Source organism: Ambystoma mexicanum, chromosome 1q, assembly GCF_040938575.1.
Source record: "Ambystoma mexicanum isolate Mex_15411 chromosome 1q, UKY_AmexF1_1, whole genome shotgun sequence".
NCBI classification, from domain to species: domain Eukaryota; kingdom Metazoa; phylum Chordata; class Amphibia; order Caudata; family Ambystomatidae; genus Ambystoma; species Ambystoma mexicanum.
The window spans coordinates 1,456,346,451-1,456,361,875 of record NC_090922.1 but is presented as its reverse complement, the minus strand read 5'-3'; positions in this window follow the sequence as shown (position 1 = coordinate 1,456,361,875).

Genomic DNA, 15,425 nt, shown 5'->3' with positions numbered 1-15,425 from the left:
TGAGCGGCACCCAGGAGGAAGCTGGGCAAGCGCACATGCGCACAGCTTATAGGAAACATTACACCCCAGTCCAAACACCCCACCAAGCATTCCATCTTCTCCATATTGAAATCCCCATGTCATGATAGATCCAAAATGAAAAGTATGCACATCAATATATGTTCGTCAGACACACACAATGGGTGCACGTGAATGAGAAAACCCACGTTGTGACATGCACAAAACCAATGAGAGAATACCATACAAATGAAGTTTGAAATAAAAATGTATTATATACAAAATGGAAGGAATGAAAGAAAATCACACAAGAAAATAAATAATAAACAAAAGCCTGGATGTCCAAAATGAATGAAAAAATGTGAATGCTGAATGCAATTAAATCCAAATTAAAATGGCTCCAAAGCGTTCGTCCATTAAACCAAATCCAAACTTTAAGAAATAAGAAAACCATTGCCCCATGGTAAAAAAAAATCAATGAAGTGAAATCCAGTCCAGAACTATTAACAATGTAAAATTCCAGGGTCCATGAGCCAAACAATCCTAAGGAAACCTACCAAAAAGCCTACCTAATAAATAACTATATGCAAAAAGGCGGGGCATATTCCATGCGCCCCAAAGGGAAAAAAAATAGAAAGGAAACGTACACCTACAGAGCTATTTACAAATGGCGGCGGGCAAGTCCAACGGCTCACTTGTTGATGTCCCGTGCCAGGGCATCATCGAACTCCTCCTCAACGTCCTGGAAGCGGGCTTCTTCCCTGGCCTGAGGTCTCGCAGGGATAAAACCATGTCCACCTCCAACTCTCTGTGAATTTCCTTGAGGCACTCAGCCCACCTCAACGCCCTGCGCATGGAGTTCTCCTCCCTGACCATAGTGAGCCGTGCCTCTTCCGCCCGCCGCCACACTACATCTATTTGCCGGCTCAACTGCTGCCACACGGAAGACACTCCCAATCCAGGGTCCTCTTGCCCTCCGGCCGATGCCTGACCCTCTGATGTTGATGGCCATGAGCCATCATCGCTCCCACCTTGAGCCTGCTGCTGCCGTGCATGTGCCCTGCCTGCTGATGCCTGCACATACTCCTCCTGCTGGGGTCCAGTTGTTGGGGTGGCCACCCCTGCTGGACCTCCGACTCCCGACTGTGGCAGAGATGTGTCCTCCACCAGCCTGGCCGCTGGGTCAGAGGCAGCCCCACAGGGTGCCCAGGTGATACTTGGGCAGGAAGATGGCAAGGAGGACAACTGGCGCATAGGTGGTTCAGTTAAGGAGGGGGTCGCTAGAAGGTCCAGCACACGGAGGAACCCAGCACTGGTGATCCCTCCTAGTCAGTCGACGCGGTCAATGAGGCATCTGAAATAACGTGCAGCCTCTTCCCGAGAACCCTGCACATTGACGCAACACCACCCCAACCAGGACAGGCTCAACACGGTCCCGGATTGCCATGTCCGCAGGGAGAGGAAGGCCAGTTGTTGTTAGTGGATCCCCTCACTGAAAACGGGTCTGGACGAAGGCATCCCTGCTGGTGCGGGATGATGCCGTCCCAGGATCGGGGACAGGATTACACACAGGCAACTCCGCGGCTGCCTGTACTGCCTCCTGTCCCTGCCCCTGGACTGCACCACTAGCACCAGTGGAATCCCCCCTCCAGCTGGAGTATTTTCCCCAAAAATATGACCCCATGCAATCTTCTTGCTTAAATGGTAAAAAACTGTTCGTGGAAAAGAAATGTGCCTCGTGTGCTGACATAACTTTCCCAGCACACTCTGGGGAGAGGTGGGGAGTGTCAGGGCATCGTCGAACAGGGACGGTGGGACTTGACCATTGGTCTGCCATCTACAATTACAAATATGGCTTAAACATAGTGTGATTGGCATTAAAATATAAATACAGCAGGCTCTGATCAGAGTCAGGAGGTACAAATGCAACTTTCATTTTAAATTATGAGTGTATTCTTTTATCTTAATAAATACTTCTAAGTTTAAAAAGTGGTAATTGAGTAAAAGAGAAATTCAACTACTTCAGGCAAGCGCCTACCCTTACATTAAACTCAATACACTTTGCAGTTGCCATTACTCATATGTCTGCAGTCTCGTCAATTGAATACACGGATTAGCAAACACAGCAGTTTTGGCTTTTGTTTAGTCACAGTATAGGTAGTTGCCTACAGCAACAATAGTGTTCCAAAGGGTTTACTTGCAAAATATGCAAAGGGCACAGGAAAACAACATGACAACCTGCAAATCCTTATATCAACACGTTAAGCCAAATATGTATCATTGAATCTTAATTTTCAACACCCTTGATGGAAAGCTAGACGTCCCAAAATGCACAGTAATACAACCCGGAATATCTATTTAGCCAGTGTATTTTCTACACGTTAAGACACACAATAAAAGAAGTTGTGTAGTAAACTCAGAGATGGGTGGAGATTCGTTGGGGCTGATTCATAGAATTTGTGTTCTGAAAAACGGGGATTTGTGCGCCATTCTGCCCGCAAATCCCCTTTTGTTAAACAGGAATTTGCGGGCAGAATGGCACACAAATCCCTGTTTTTCGGGGCTCAAATTCCATGAATCAGCCCCTTTGTCACAACCGCCCAGCTGGTTGTTATGCATGATTTTAAGACCATTCGACTATCCACATAAAAACAACATTTATTTTTAGCATGAGACATATTAAAAAAAATATTTCAAATGGAGGTTTCTTGTATTGCTGGCTTTAACTGTCACAGATTTGAAATGTGACAGTTGCTAGGAGTGGTCTTCCAATTGAGAATGTCCTATCATGCATAAGAAAGCCTTTGTTCCTGATAACAACAGAAACATGTTGTCAAGTAGGTTAAGGTATTGGGTGCCGAGCCAAGGATGCTGACTGTGTCTCTGGGGGTGGGGGATTTGGGGTGTGTCCTGTGGCTGGGAAATGGGCAGTGATTGGCCCACCAAGCCCAGCTGATTGTAGATTTGATTCAGGAGAAAACAATCATTCACAATGCCAACAGTTTGGGGTTTTGTACAGGCATTGGAAAGGCCCTTGCCAGGCACTGCTATAGTGGTATTTACTGGTCATTGAGGGTAGCAAGTAGCAACATGGTGCAAGTACCTGGCCATCTAATGGCAGTGCCTGGCAAATGCCTAATAGTTTTACAAAAAACAAATTGTCTTTGCCAATTCTTGTTGTAGCAGGAGTTCAATGTAGGTCACAGATAGTGCTTATAAATCGAGTGGCTGAAGGCAAACCAGGTAAAGACAATTTTATTACATGAAAAGCAGATTCACAGCTCCAAGTAAGTCATTTAGGAGCCGATTCATGGATTTATTGCACAGAAAACAGCCCTGTTTGTCGATTCATGTAACCGAATGCATGTCACTTTTCTTAGATTTGCGTGGATTACACACTGATCTGGCACGGCTGTGCGGGCCGTCGAGGGCCTTGTGCTAGACTACGAGCAGTTGGTGGGCATGGCCTGCAGAGAGCTAACAAAGGGGCTGAACACAAGAAATGGGGACTAACTTGCGAAGAAGTGTCCGTGCCGATGGACGACCTGCAGGCAGTCCCTTGCACGGCCACTATTGTGCGTTAAGAGATGTATTCATGGTATCGACCGCGCAACGTCTCAGCTGGGAAATGACCACACAAGTCCTTCATAGGATCCGCCACCCGAGGGTGGCATAAGGACACTTGCACGTAGTATTTCCAACACATAGGTGGGATTGCATGTTGTATTTCAGGGTGCATATACTCAATTGGGTTTCTGATGTAAGGTAGGGGTGCGCGTATGCTGTGTCACGGGGTGCAGGAACGTTGGGTTTGCACGCACTTTTCACGAGTTCTTGCCGACTTTCGGTTTTTCATACGCATGCTCTCGAGGTGCGAGGTACAGTTACGGGGACCTCGCGCATGCTTCATGAGTCGCAAGCCAGCTTACGAGGGACCCCAAGCACTGTTTGAAGGGCGCGTGTATTTGCGCCTGGAGGACCGTGAAAAGGTAGCTGATCTGGCAGTTTCCTGCTCTGCCTGTGGGCATGTCGGGGGTGTTCGAGCGGGGATCTGCGAATATGTTTACTTTTCACGACCATTTCCATGAATACGCGTTGTGCGCAGATTTTCTTAAACGTGCAGGCTTGCGCAGTGGCCTTTTCGGTGCGAGACCATTGTGCAATATCTGTGCGTAATTCCATTAATCTAACTCTCTGGAGACTGATTCGAAAAAGACACTGACGGCATTGTGTTGAAAAATTGTTGCTAAGGCTTGAGCTCAAAGAGTTCCCATGAGGAGGTGTATTGGTAGGGGCAGAAGCCTCAATGCAATAGTTTCAGTTTATGATTTTTGTTTAATTAAGTTTATTGGTACATAGACCATAGACCATTTACACATTCATAACAACATATACTTAACAAAGAATTAATGATAAATGAAAATAATTTTCATATCACTAATAAAACCATGATACATTTAAAGAACATCATAATAACATTATTGCAAATGATCATTATAAAAGAACTTATTTTATTGTATGTTTTAAATCATTGAAAGCACCGTGCAGGTAAATAGGATCTTCAGGTTTACATTATCTTGCATTCTGGGACTTAAAATGTACTATTTGGGATGTGAAAATCAAAGACAACAATATTCTTTTGGCTTAACATTTTATTATGACAATTCACATGTTGTCATGTGGCTTTACTATGACATTTTGGGGGTAATTCATAGAATTCGGCGCACAAGTGGCGCACGCAGCTGGCGCACAGAGTGCGCGTGCGGCAGTCTGCTCCAGCCGCATGCGCCAAAACCCATTTAGGCGCACAGCGTATTCATGGATTTTAACATCCATAAGCAGCCGTGGCGCAGCGTGGCGCAGCGACACTGCAGCAGCGCCAGTTACGCCCCAACCCCGCCCCATGCGCCAAAAACATTGCACAAATCCAGTACATGGTGCAAAGGCCAGTGTACCAGCATACAGCCCCGCCAACCACAAAACCGCATGTAAAACTCCCTGCGCACACCCCAGAATACACGTACCCCACTCGTGCCAGGCCAATCGCGTGTAAAACTCCCCGCGCACCCCTCGGAATACATGTACCCCGCTCGCGCTAGGCCAATAGCGTGTATAACTTCACACGCACCCCCGGAATACACGTACCCCGCTCCCGCTAGGCCAATAGCGTGTAAAGCTTCACACGCACCCCCCAGAATACACGTACCCCGTTTGCACCAGGTAAATTGCGTGGAAAATGTACCCCCTGTGGTGTGGGCTGCCTGTGGGGCATGCCTAGGGTGGATGGGGGGCTTGCGTGTATTCCGGGGTGCGCGGGGAGTATCACACGTAATTCGCCTTGTGCAAGCAGGGTACTTGTATTACTGGGGTACACGAGGAGTTTCACACGCGATAGGCCTTGTGCGAGCGGGGTACATATATTTCGGTGGTGCGCAGGAAGTTTCACATGCCATAGGCCTTGTGCGAGCGGGGTACGTGTATTTCAGGGGTGCGTGGGAAGTTTCACATGCGATAGGCCTTGGGCGAGTGGGGTACGTGTATTTCGGGGGTGCACAGTAAATTTCCACGAGATATGCCTTGGGCTAGCGGGGTACGTGTATTACTGGGGTACGCGGGGAGTTGCACACACGAAACGCCTTGTGCAAAAGGGGTACGTGTATTACTGGGGTACGAGTTTCACAAGCGATAGGCCTTGTGCGAGCGGGGAACGTGCATTTAGGGGGTGCGCAGGAAATTTCAAATGCGATGGGCCTTGGGCGAGTGGGGTACGTGTATTACTGGGGTATGCAGGTAGTTTCAAACACGATAGGGCTTGAGCGAGAGGGGTACATGTATTACTGGGGTACGAGTTTCACACATGATAGGCCTTGTGTGAGCGGGGTACGTGTATTCAGGGGGTGCATGGGAAGTTTCACACGCGATGGGCCTTGTGCGAGAGGGGTACGTGTATTACTGGGGTACGCAGGGAGTTTTACACTCGATTTTGCATTGTGGCCCCTCCCGGGTTTGACCTTTCCCTCGCCACATACCCTGCAGGCAGCCCACACCACAGGGGACTACCCTACAACCCTCACCATGCCCTGCAGGCAACCCACATGGCACCATGCACTTGTGAGCACACTTGTGAGCCCCGACTCATGTCCCCCAGCCAACAGTGACGGGCACCTGCCAGCAGGCCCTGACTCATGTACCCCACACACCATTGACGGGCAGCTGCCAGCAGGCCCCGACTCATGTCCCCCACCCACCATTGACAGGCACCTGCCAGCAGGCCCCGACTCATGTCCTCCCACCCCACCCCCAGTGACGGGCACCTGCCAGCAGGCCCCGACTCATGTCCCCCACCCACCATTGACGGGCACCTGTCAGCAGGCCCCGACTCATGTCCCCCACTCCCAGTGACGGGCACCTGCCAGCAGGCCCCGACTCATGTCCCCCCACCCCACCCCCAGCGATGGGCACCTGCTAGCAGGCCCCGACTCATGTGCCCCACCCACCATTGACGGGCACCTGCCAGCATGCCCCAACTCAGATCCCCCAACCCAACACGTCATCACGATTCACACTCATGGCCCTTTGGCCACCCAAATCCCACCCCACGCCACCACAGCAATGTTCCCTCTAATAATTTTGCTCTATGTGTGAAACTGGTAGGCTGTTGTGCGCACATTATTTTCTATGTGCGCAACTGACTAATGAGGGACGCCACTTTGTGAGCATGTGTATTTAGTGAACTATCGTCATAGAAGAGAGCTTCAAAAGGGATTTCGTCTTACCAGCCACTGCAATTCTTGACAAATCTTACAACACTTTTTCCAAACACAAAGGCTAAAATAAAATGTAGTATATGTGATTATACAGATAACTCATCAACCAGTCCAAGACTTCAACATCTGCCACAGTACCTCGTAAACATTTTAAGCCACTGGAGAATCGTTCATGTGTACTACAAAACACAAATATCTCTTGTCCTAACTGATGTGGCTGTCAAGAAATTCAGATAGAAAACATTTTGCTGATGTATTAATAGCAATTAAAAGTAATGTTTTCAAAAACATGCTGATAGGGGTTCAAGCGCCACTTTAATGAAGTAATTCAAGGGCCAGGAGAACATGCTTCTAATAATTTGTAGAAGGATGATAATTACATCAGAATAACTGCACCTCAGAATATGATGATCAAAAATTCCTGTGCCTCTGCTTACTATCCACATTACGTTCTCCTGTGTGTAGTTATAACACAAGCCTGCAGCTAAGAGGCATATGCACCATCAATTTTTACTCCCTGAAAAAAGAAAATATGCCTAACAAAAATGAGAAACAATGAACATATCATTATTTCAACCCACAAAGCTCCACTGATATTTTTTTGAATTAGTGACCAGTAAAACACTGGCATAAGAAGGAGCTCTAATATTAATGCCCGATCTCAAGAGGAATTTTAAGAGGAAGAACATCGTTTAATAAACAGAAAGTATCCCTATTGGCAAAGCTAATTACCTTTTTACTCCATGAAAAATCATTTGATTCCAAGTAGGGAGCAACATCTAATTAGACCCCTGACATAGGAAGTAAAATAACAGGGCACATAATAGTCTATTGTTTTGCCCACCCTTCAGCACCATAGCCTAGACAAAATTAAACAAGAGCCAAACTGAGGTTTATTATGGAGCCCTACTAAAGAAAATAACATACATGCCTTTTTAAGTTAATAGCATCAATTCATCAGAGATACAACTGATTGAATGCCTTCTTCAGTAACTATGGATGCCTCTTCTGTAATAATTCTTTATCAGTTAAATACGATTGGGGGGATTCTAGAGACGATACACACAACACATGGTTACATTGAAAAGCCCTCCCAGCTGAGCATAGAAAGAAAAAGAAGGTGCTGTTGTCTAGATGGGTGCTAGACTTTCGTATCCGTTAGCAAACAAACAACATATTTCCTTCAGTTTCCTGGACGAAACGTATGACTTTTTTTGTTTTAATTTGCTGCTTTGTTCATCACCCACAAGGAGTGATGACCTGTGCTCTTCCATCCATACCCTTCCCCGGCCCCTGTGCTATCCTCCAATACTAGTTGATAGAGCACTGTAAAAGGGGAGGGATTGTAGCAGTAAACACTCGCTGGGATATTTGCAGGCCCACAATACTTTTTAAGCAAGGCATATTTAATGCCTCAACATATTATGTGCATGTTAAGAATGTCATGACTCTGCATGTACATAATTATTTTGCAGTGCATACAAGATTGTTTGCAGCATACCCCACCCTTATATCATTGTGTAGGATTATGCAGTGCTCAGTGAAACCGTTTTTGTATAGCAGCGATTTACCCTATAATGTAAGGAGATCTATGACCAAAGTAACTCTGAACACTTGAAAACAATGCAGATTGTGTGAAAAGCATTCTCCTGTCTGAATATCCGGTGCTGTGATACTATGGACGAGTAATCCCAGGCATAGTCCATACCCATTATCCATTGTAGGGAAAGTAAATGATATTGCAATGTTGCTCTCCACTTATAGGGTAATGTTAGTGATGCTAAAGTAGGAGACGCTGAGCATCACATTTGTCCTCTCAAAATCCTTAGAGGGCAAATTAATATTTGAGTTTTAGAATGTGTTAACTTGCAAGGGGGCTGCTTCAAAGCACTTGCGTGACATATGTTCAAAGAAGAGTAAGTATCGGATAACTTTGCACATCCAAGTAGTCTGCTTACTTAGAGTCATTATCCGATATTTGAGCTAGTTGTTCGATTGTATAGGGTGGGTGAAGCTTTTGGTAAAGCACAATGAGTAACAGAAATTCTGGTGTGTGTCCGTTATTCATATTACAACAAACATAAAACAAGTGGATGTAGGTACACGTCTGCTAACCTTTCGCAGAGCCGAGAGAGGAAGAGTCAAGGTTGTCTGGTTGTATCTTAATGTGGTCTGGGGCAGAAGTTAGAGTCATGAGGTAAAAGTGTGGTAGAGTCAAGTTAAGGAGTCATGGGTGGCGAGGGAACATTATTTGGTTGATGTGTGCAGGCATATCCTGGTTAGATTCTTCTGTTCTTGGAGTCAGTTTTTCATATTCGTTTTTAACCTCTTTTGTGTGTATTTTGCTGTTAGGGATTTTATGTGTTTATGGTCGCCCTTGCATAGTAGTGTAATGCAAATGAGCAGAATATCAAGACTAGTTGCTTATTTTAAGAGAAGGAACATTTCAGGTAATTACTGTGGATTGTGCCTTATTAAATCTTTTTGAACAGGTGAGAATTGTCTGTGTGCGCTGCCAAAAATCTTCTGAGCGGCACCCAGGAGGAAGCTGGGCAAGCGCACATGCGCACAGCTTATAGGAAACATTACACCCCAGTCCAAACACCCCACCAAGCATTCCATCTTCTCCATATTGAAATCCCCATGTCATGATAGATCCAAAATGAAAAGTATGCACATCAATATATGTTCGTCAGACACACACAATGGGTGCACGTGAATGAGAAAACCCACGTTGTGACATGCACAAAACCAATGAGAGAATACCATACAAATGAAGTTTGAAATAAAAATGTATTATATACAAAATGGAAGGAATGAAAGAAAATCACACAAGAAAATAAATAATAAACAAAAGCCTGGATGTCCAAAATGAATGAAAAAATGTGAATGCTGAATGCAATTAAATCCAAATTAAAATGGCTCCAAAGCGTTCGTCCATTAAACCAAATCCAAACTTTAAGAAATAAGAAAACCATTGCCCCATGGTAAAAAGAAATCAATGAAGTGAAATCCAGTCCAGAACTATTAACAATGTAAAATTCCAGGGTCCATGAGCCAAACAATCCTAAGGAAACCTACCAAAAAGCCTACCTAATAAATAACTATATGCAAAAAGGCGGGGCATATTCCATGCGCCCCAAAGGGAAAAAAAATAGAAAGGAAACGTACACCTACAGAGCTATTTACAAATGGCGGCGGGCAAGTCCAACGGCTCACTTGTTGATGTCCCGTGCCAGGGCATCATCGAACTCCTCCTCAACGTCCTGGAAGCGGGCTTCTTCCCTGGCCTGAGGTCTCGCAGGGATAAAACCATGTCCACCTCCAACTCTCTGTGAATTTCCATGAGGCACTCAGCCCACCTCAACGCCCTGCGCATGGAGTTCTCCTCCCTGACCATAGTGAGCCGTGCCTCTTCCGCCCGCCGCCACACTACATCTATTTGCCGGCTCAACTGCTGCCACACGGAAGACACTCCCAATCCAGGGTCCTCTTGCCCTCCGGCCGATGCCTGACCCTCTGATGTTGATGGCCATGAGCCATCATCGCTCCCACCTTGAGCCTGCTGCTGCCGTGCATGTGCCCTGCCTGCTGATGCCTGCACATACTCCTCCTGCTGGGGTCCAGTTGTTGGGGTGGCCACCCCTGCTGGACCTCCGACTCCCGACTGTGGCAGAGATGTGTCCTCCACCAGCCTGGCCGCTGGGTCAGAGGCAGCCCCACAGGGTGCCCAGGTGATACTTGGGCAGGAAGATGGCAAGGAGGACAACTGGCGCATAGGTGGTTCAGTTAAGGAGGGGGTCGCTATAAGGTCCAGCACACGGAGGAACCCAGCACTGGTGATCCCTCCTAGTCAGTCGACGCGGTCAATGAGGCATCTGAAATAACGTGCAGCCTCTTCCCGAGAACCCTGCACATTGACGCAACACCACCCCAACCAGGACAGGCTCAACACGGTCCCGGATTGCCATGTCCGCAGGGAGAGGAAGGCCAGTTGTTGTTAGTGGATCCCCTCACTGAAAACGGGTCTGGACGAAGGCATCCCTGCTGGTGCGGGATGATGCCGTCCCAGGATCGGGGACAGGATTACACACAGGCAACTCTGCGGCTGCCTGTACTGCCTCCTGTCCCTGCCCCTGGACTGCACCACTAGCACCAGTGGAATCCCCCCTCCAGCTGGAGTATTTTCCCCAAAAATATGACCCCATGCAATCTTCTTGCTTAAATGGTAAAAAACTGTTCGTGGAAAAGAAATGTGCCTCGTGTGCTGACATAACTTTCCCAGCACACTCTGGGGAGAGGTGGGGAGTGTCAGGGCATCGTCGAACAGGGACGGTGGGACTTGACCATTGGTCTGCCATCTACAATTACAAATATGGCTTAAACATAGTGTGATTGGCATTAAAATATAAATACAGCAGGCTCTGATCAGAGTCAGGAGGTACAAATGCAACTTTCATTTTAAATTATGAGTGTATTCTTTTATCTTAATAAATACTTCCAAGTTTAAAAAGTGGTAATTGAGTAAAAGAGAAATTCAACTACTTCAGGCAAGCGCCTACCCTTACATTAAACTCAATACACTTTGCAGTTGCCATTACTCATATGTCTGCAGTCTCGTCAATTGAATACACGGATTAGCAAACACAGCAGTTTTGGCTTTTGTTTAGTCACAGTATAGGTAGTTGCCTACAGCAACAATAGTGTTCCAAAGAGTTTACTTGCAAAATATGCAAAGGGCACAGGAAAACAACATGACAACCTGCAAATCCTTATATCAACACGTTAAGCCAAATATGTATCATTGAATCTTAATTTTCAACACCCTTGATGGAAAGCTAGACGTCCCAAAATGCACAGTAATACAACCCGGAATATCTATTTAGCCAGTGTATTTTCTACACGTTAAGACACACAATAAAAGAAGTTGTGTAGTAAACTCAGAGATGGGTGGAGATTCGTTGGGGCTGATTCATAGAATTTGTGTTCTGAAAAACGGGGATTTGTGCGCCATTCTGCCCGCAAATCCCCTTTTGTTAAACAGGAATTTGCGGGCAGAATGGCACACAAATCCCTGTTTTTCGGGGCTCAAATTCCATGAATCAGCCCCTTTGTCACAACCGCCCAGCTGGTTGTTATGCATGATTTTAAGACCATTCGACTATCCACATAAAAACAAAATTTATTTTTAGCATGAGACATATTAAAAAAAATATTTCAAATGGAGCTTACTTGTATTGCTGGCTTTAACTGTCACAGATTTGAAATGTGACAGGTGCTAGGAGTGGTCTTCCAATTGAGAATGTCCTATCATGCATAAGAAAGCCTTTGTTCCTGATAACAACAGAAACATGTTGTCAAGTAGGTTAAGGTATTGGGTGCCGAGCCAAGGATGCTGACTGTGTCTCTGGGGGTGGGGGATTTGGGGTGTGTCCTGTGGCTGGGAAATGGGCAGTGATTGGCCCACCAAGCCCAGCTGATTGTAGATTTGATTCAGGAGAAAACAATCATTCACAATGCCAACAGTTTGGGGTTTTGAACAGGCATTGGAAAGGCCCTTGCCAGGCACTGCTATAGTGGTATTTACTGGTCATTGAGGGTAGCAAGTAGCAACATGGTGCAAGTACCTGGCCATCTAATGGCAGTGCCTGGCAAATGCCTAATAGTTTTACAAAAAACAAATTGTCTTTGCCAATTCTTGTTGTAGCAGGAGTTCAATGTAGGTCACAGATAGTGCTTATAAATCGAGTGGCTGAAGGCAAACCAGGTAAAGACAATTTTATTACATGAAAAGCAGATTCACAGCTCCAAGTAAGTCATTTAGGAGCCGATTCATGGATTTATTGCACAGAAAACAGCCCTGTTTGTCGATTCATGTAACCGAATGCATGTCACTTTTCTTAGATTTGCGTGGATTACACACTGATCTGGCACGGCTGTGCGGGCCGTCGAGGGCCTTGTGCTAGACTACGAGCAGTTGGTGGGCATGGCCTGCAGAGAGCTAACAAAGGGGCTGAACACAAGAAATGGGGACTAACTTGCGAAGAAGTGTCCGTGCCGATGGACGACCTGCAGGCAGTCCCTTGCACGGCCACTATTGTGCGTCAAGAGATGTATTCATGGTATCGACCGCGCAACGTCTCAGCTGGGAAATGACCACACAAGTCCTTCATAGGATCCGCCACCCGAGGGTGGCATAAGGACACTTGCACGTAGTATTTCCAACACATAGGTGGGATTGCATGTTGTATTTCAGGGTGCATATACTCAATTGGGTTTCTGATGTAAGGTAGGGGTGCGCGTATGCTGTGTCACGGGGTGCAGGAACGTTGGGTTTGCACGCACTTTTCACGAGTTCTTGCCGACTTTCGGTTTTTCATACGCATGCTCTCGAGGTGCGAGGTACAGTTACGGGGACCCCGCGCATGCTTCATGAGTCGCAAGCCAGCTTACGAGGGACCCCAAGCACTGTTTGAAGGGCGCGTGTATTTGTGCCTGGAGGACCGTGAAAAGGTAGCTGATCTGGCAGTTTCCTGCTCTGCCTGTGGGCATGTCGGGGGTGTTCGAGCGGGGATCTGCGAATATGTTTACTTTTCACGACCATTTCCATGAATACGCGTTGTGCGCAGATTTTCTTAAACGTGCAGGCTTGCGCAGTGGCCTTTTCGGTGCGAGACCATTGTGCAATATCTGTGCGTAATTCCATTAATCTAACTCTCTGGAGACTGATTCGAAAAAGACACTGACGGCATTGTGTTGAAAAATTGTTGCTAAGGCTTGAGCTCAAAGAGTTCCCATGAGGAGGTGTATTGGTAGGGGCAGAAGCCTCAATGCAATAGTTTCAGTTTATGATTTTTGTTTAATTAAGTTTATTGGTACATAGACCATAGACCATTTACACATTCATAACAACATATACTTAACAAAGAATTAATGATAAATGAAAATAATTTTCATATCACTAATAAAACCATGATACATTTAAAGAACATCATAATAACATTATTGCAAATGATCATTATAAAAGAACTTATTTTATTGTATGTTTTAAATCATTGAAAGCACCGTGCAGGTAAATAGGATCTTCAGGTTTACATTATCTTGCATTCTGGGACTTAAAATGTACTATTTGGGATGTGAAAATCAAAGACAACAATATTCTTTTGGCTTAACATTTTATTATGACGATTCACATGTTGTCATGTGGCTTTACTATGACATTTTGGGGGTAATTCATAGAATTCGGCGCACAAGTGGCGCACGCAGCTGGCGCACAGAGTGCGCGTGTGGCAGTCTGCTCCAGCCGCATGCGCCAAAACCCATTTAGGCGCACAGTGTATTCATGGATTTTAACATCCATAAGCAGCCGTGGCGCAGCGTGGCGCAGCGACACTGCAGCAGCGCCAGTTACGCCCCAACCCCGCCCCATGCGCCAAAAACATTGCACAAATCCAGTACATGGTGCAAAGGCCAGTGTACCAGCATACAGCCCCGCCAACCACAAAACCGCATGTAAAACTCCCTGCGCACACCCCAGAATACACGTACCCCACTCGTGCCAGGCCAATCGCGTGTAAAACTCCCCGCGCACCCCTCGGAATACATGTACCCCGCTCGCGCTAGGCCAATAGCGTGTATAACTTCACACGCACCCCCGGAATACACGTACCCCGCTCCCGCTAGGCCAATAGCGTGTAAAACTTCACACGCACCCCCCAGAATACACGTACCCCGTTTGCACCAGGTAAATTGCGTGGAAAATGTACCCCCTGTGGTGTGGGCTGCCTGTGGGGCATGCCTAGGGTGGATGGGGGGCTTGCGTGTATTCCGGGGTGCGCGGGGAGTATCACACGTAATTCGCCTTGTGCAAGCAGGGTACTTGTATTACTGGGGTACACAAGGAGTTTCACACGCGATAGGCCTTGTGCGAGCGGGGTACATATATTTCGGTGGTGCGCAGGAAGTTTCACATGCCATAGGCCTTGTGCGAGCGGGGTACGTGTATTTCAGGGGTGCGTGGGAAGTTTCACATGCGATAGGCCTTGGGCGAGTGGGGTACGTGTATTTCGGGGGTGCACAGTAAATTTCCACGAGATATGCCTTGGGCTAGCGGGGTACGTGTATTACTGGGGTACGCGGGGAGTTGCACACACGAAACGCCTTGTGCAAAAGGGGTACGTGTATTACTGGGGTACGAGTTTCACAAGCGATAGGCCTTGTGCGAGCGGGGAACGTGCATTTAGGGGGTGCGCAGGAAATTTCAAATGCGATGGGCCTTGGGCGAGTGGGGTACGTGTATTACTGGGGTATGCAGGTAGTTTCAAACACGATAGGGCTTGTGCGAGAGGGGTACATGTATTACTGGGGTACGAGTTTCACACATGATAGGCCTTGTGTGAGCGGGGTACGTGTATTCAGGGGGTGCATGGGAAGTTTCACACGCGATGGGCCTTGTGCGAGAGGGGTACGTGTATTACTGGGGTAAGCAGGGAGTTTTACACGCGATTTTGCATTGTGGCCCCTCCCGGGTTTGACCTTTCCCTCGCCACATACCCTGCAGGCAGCCCACACCACAGGGGACTACCCTACAACCCTCACCATGCCCTGCAGGCAACCCACATGGCACCATGCACTTGTGAGCACACTTGTGAGCCCCGACTC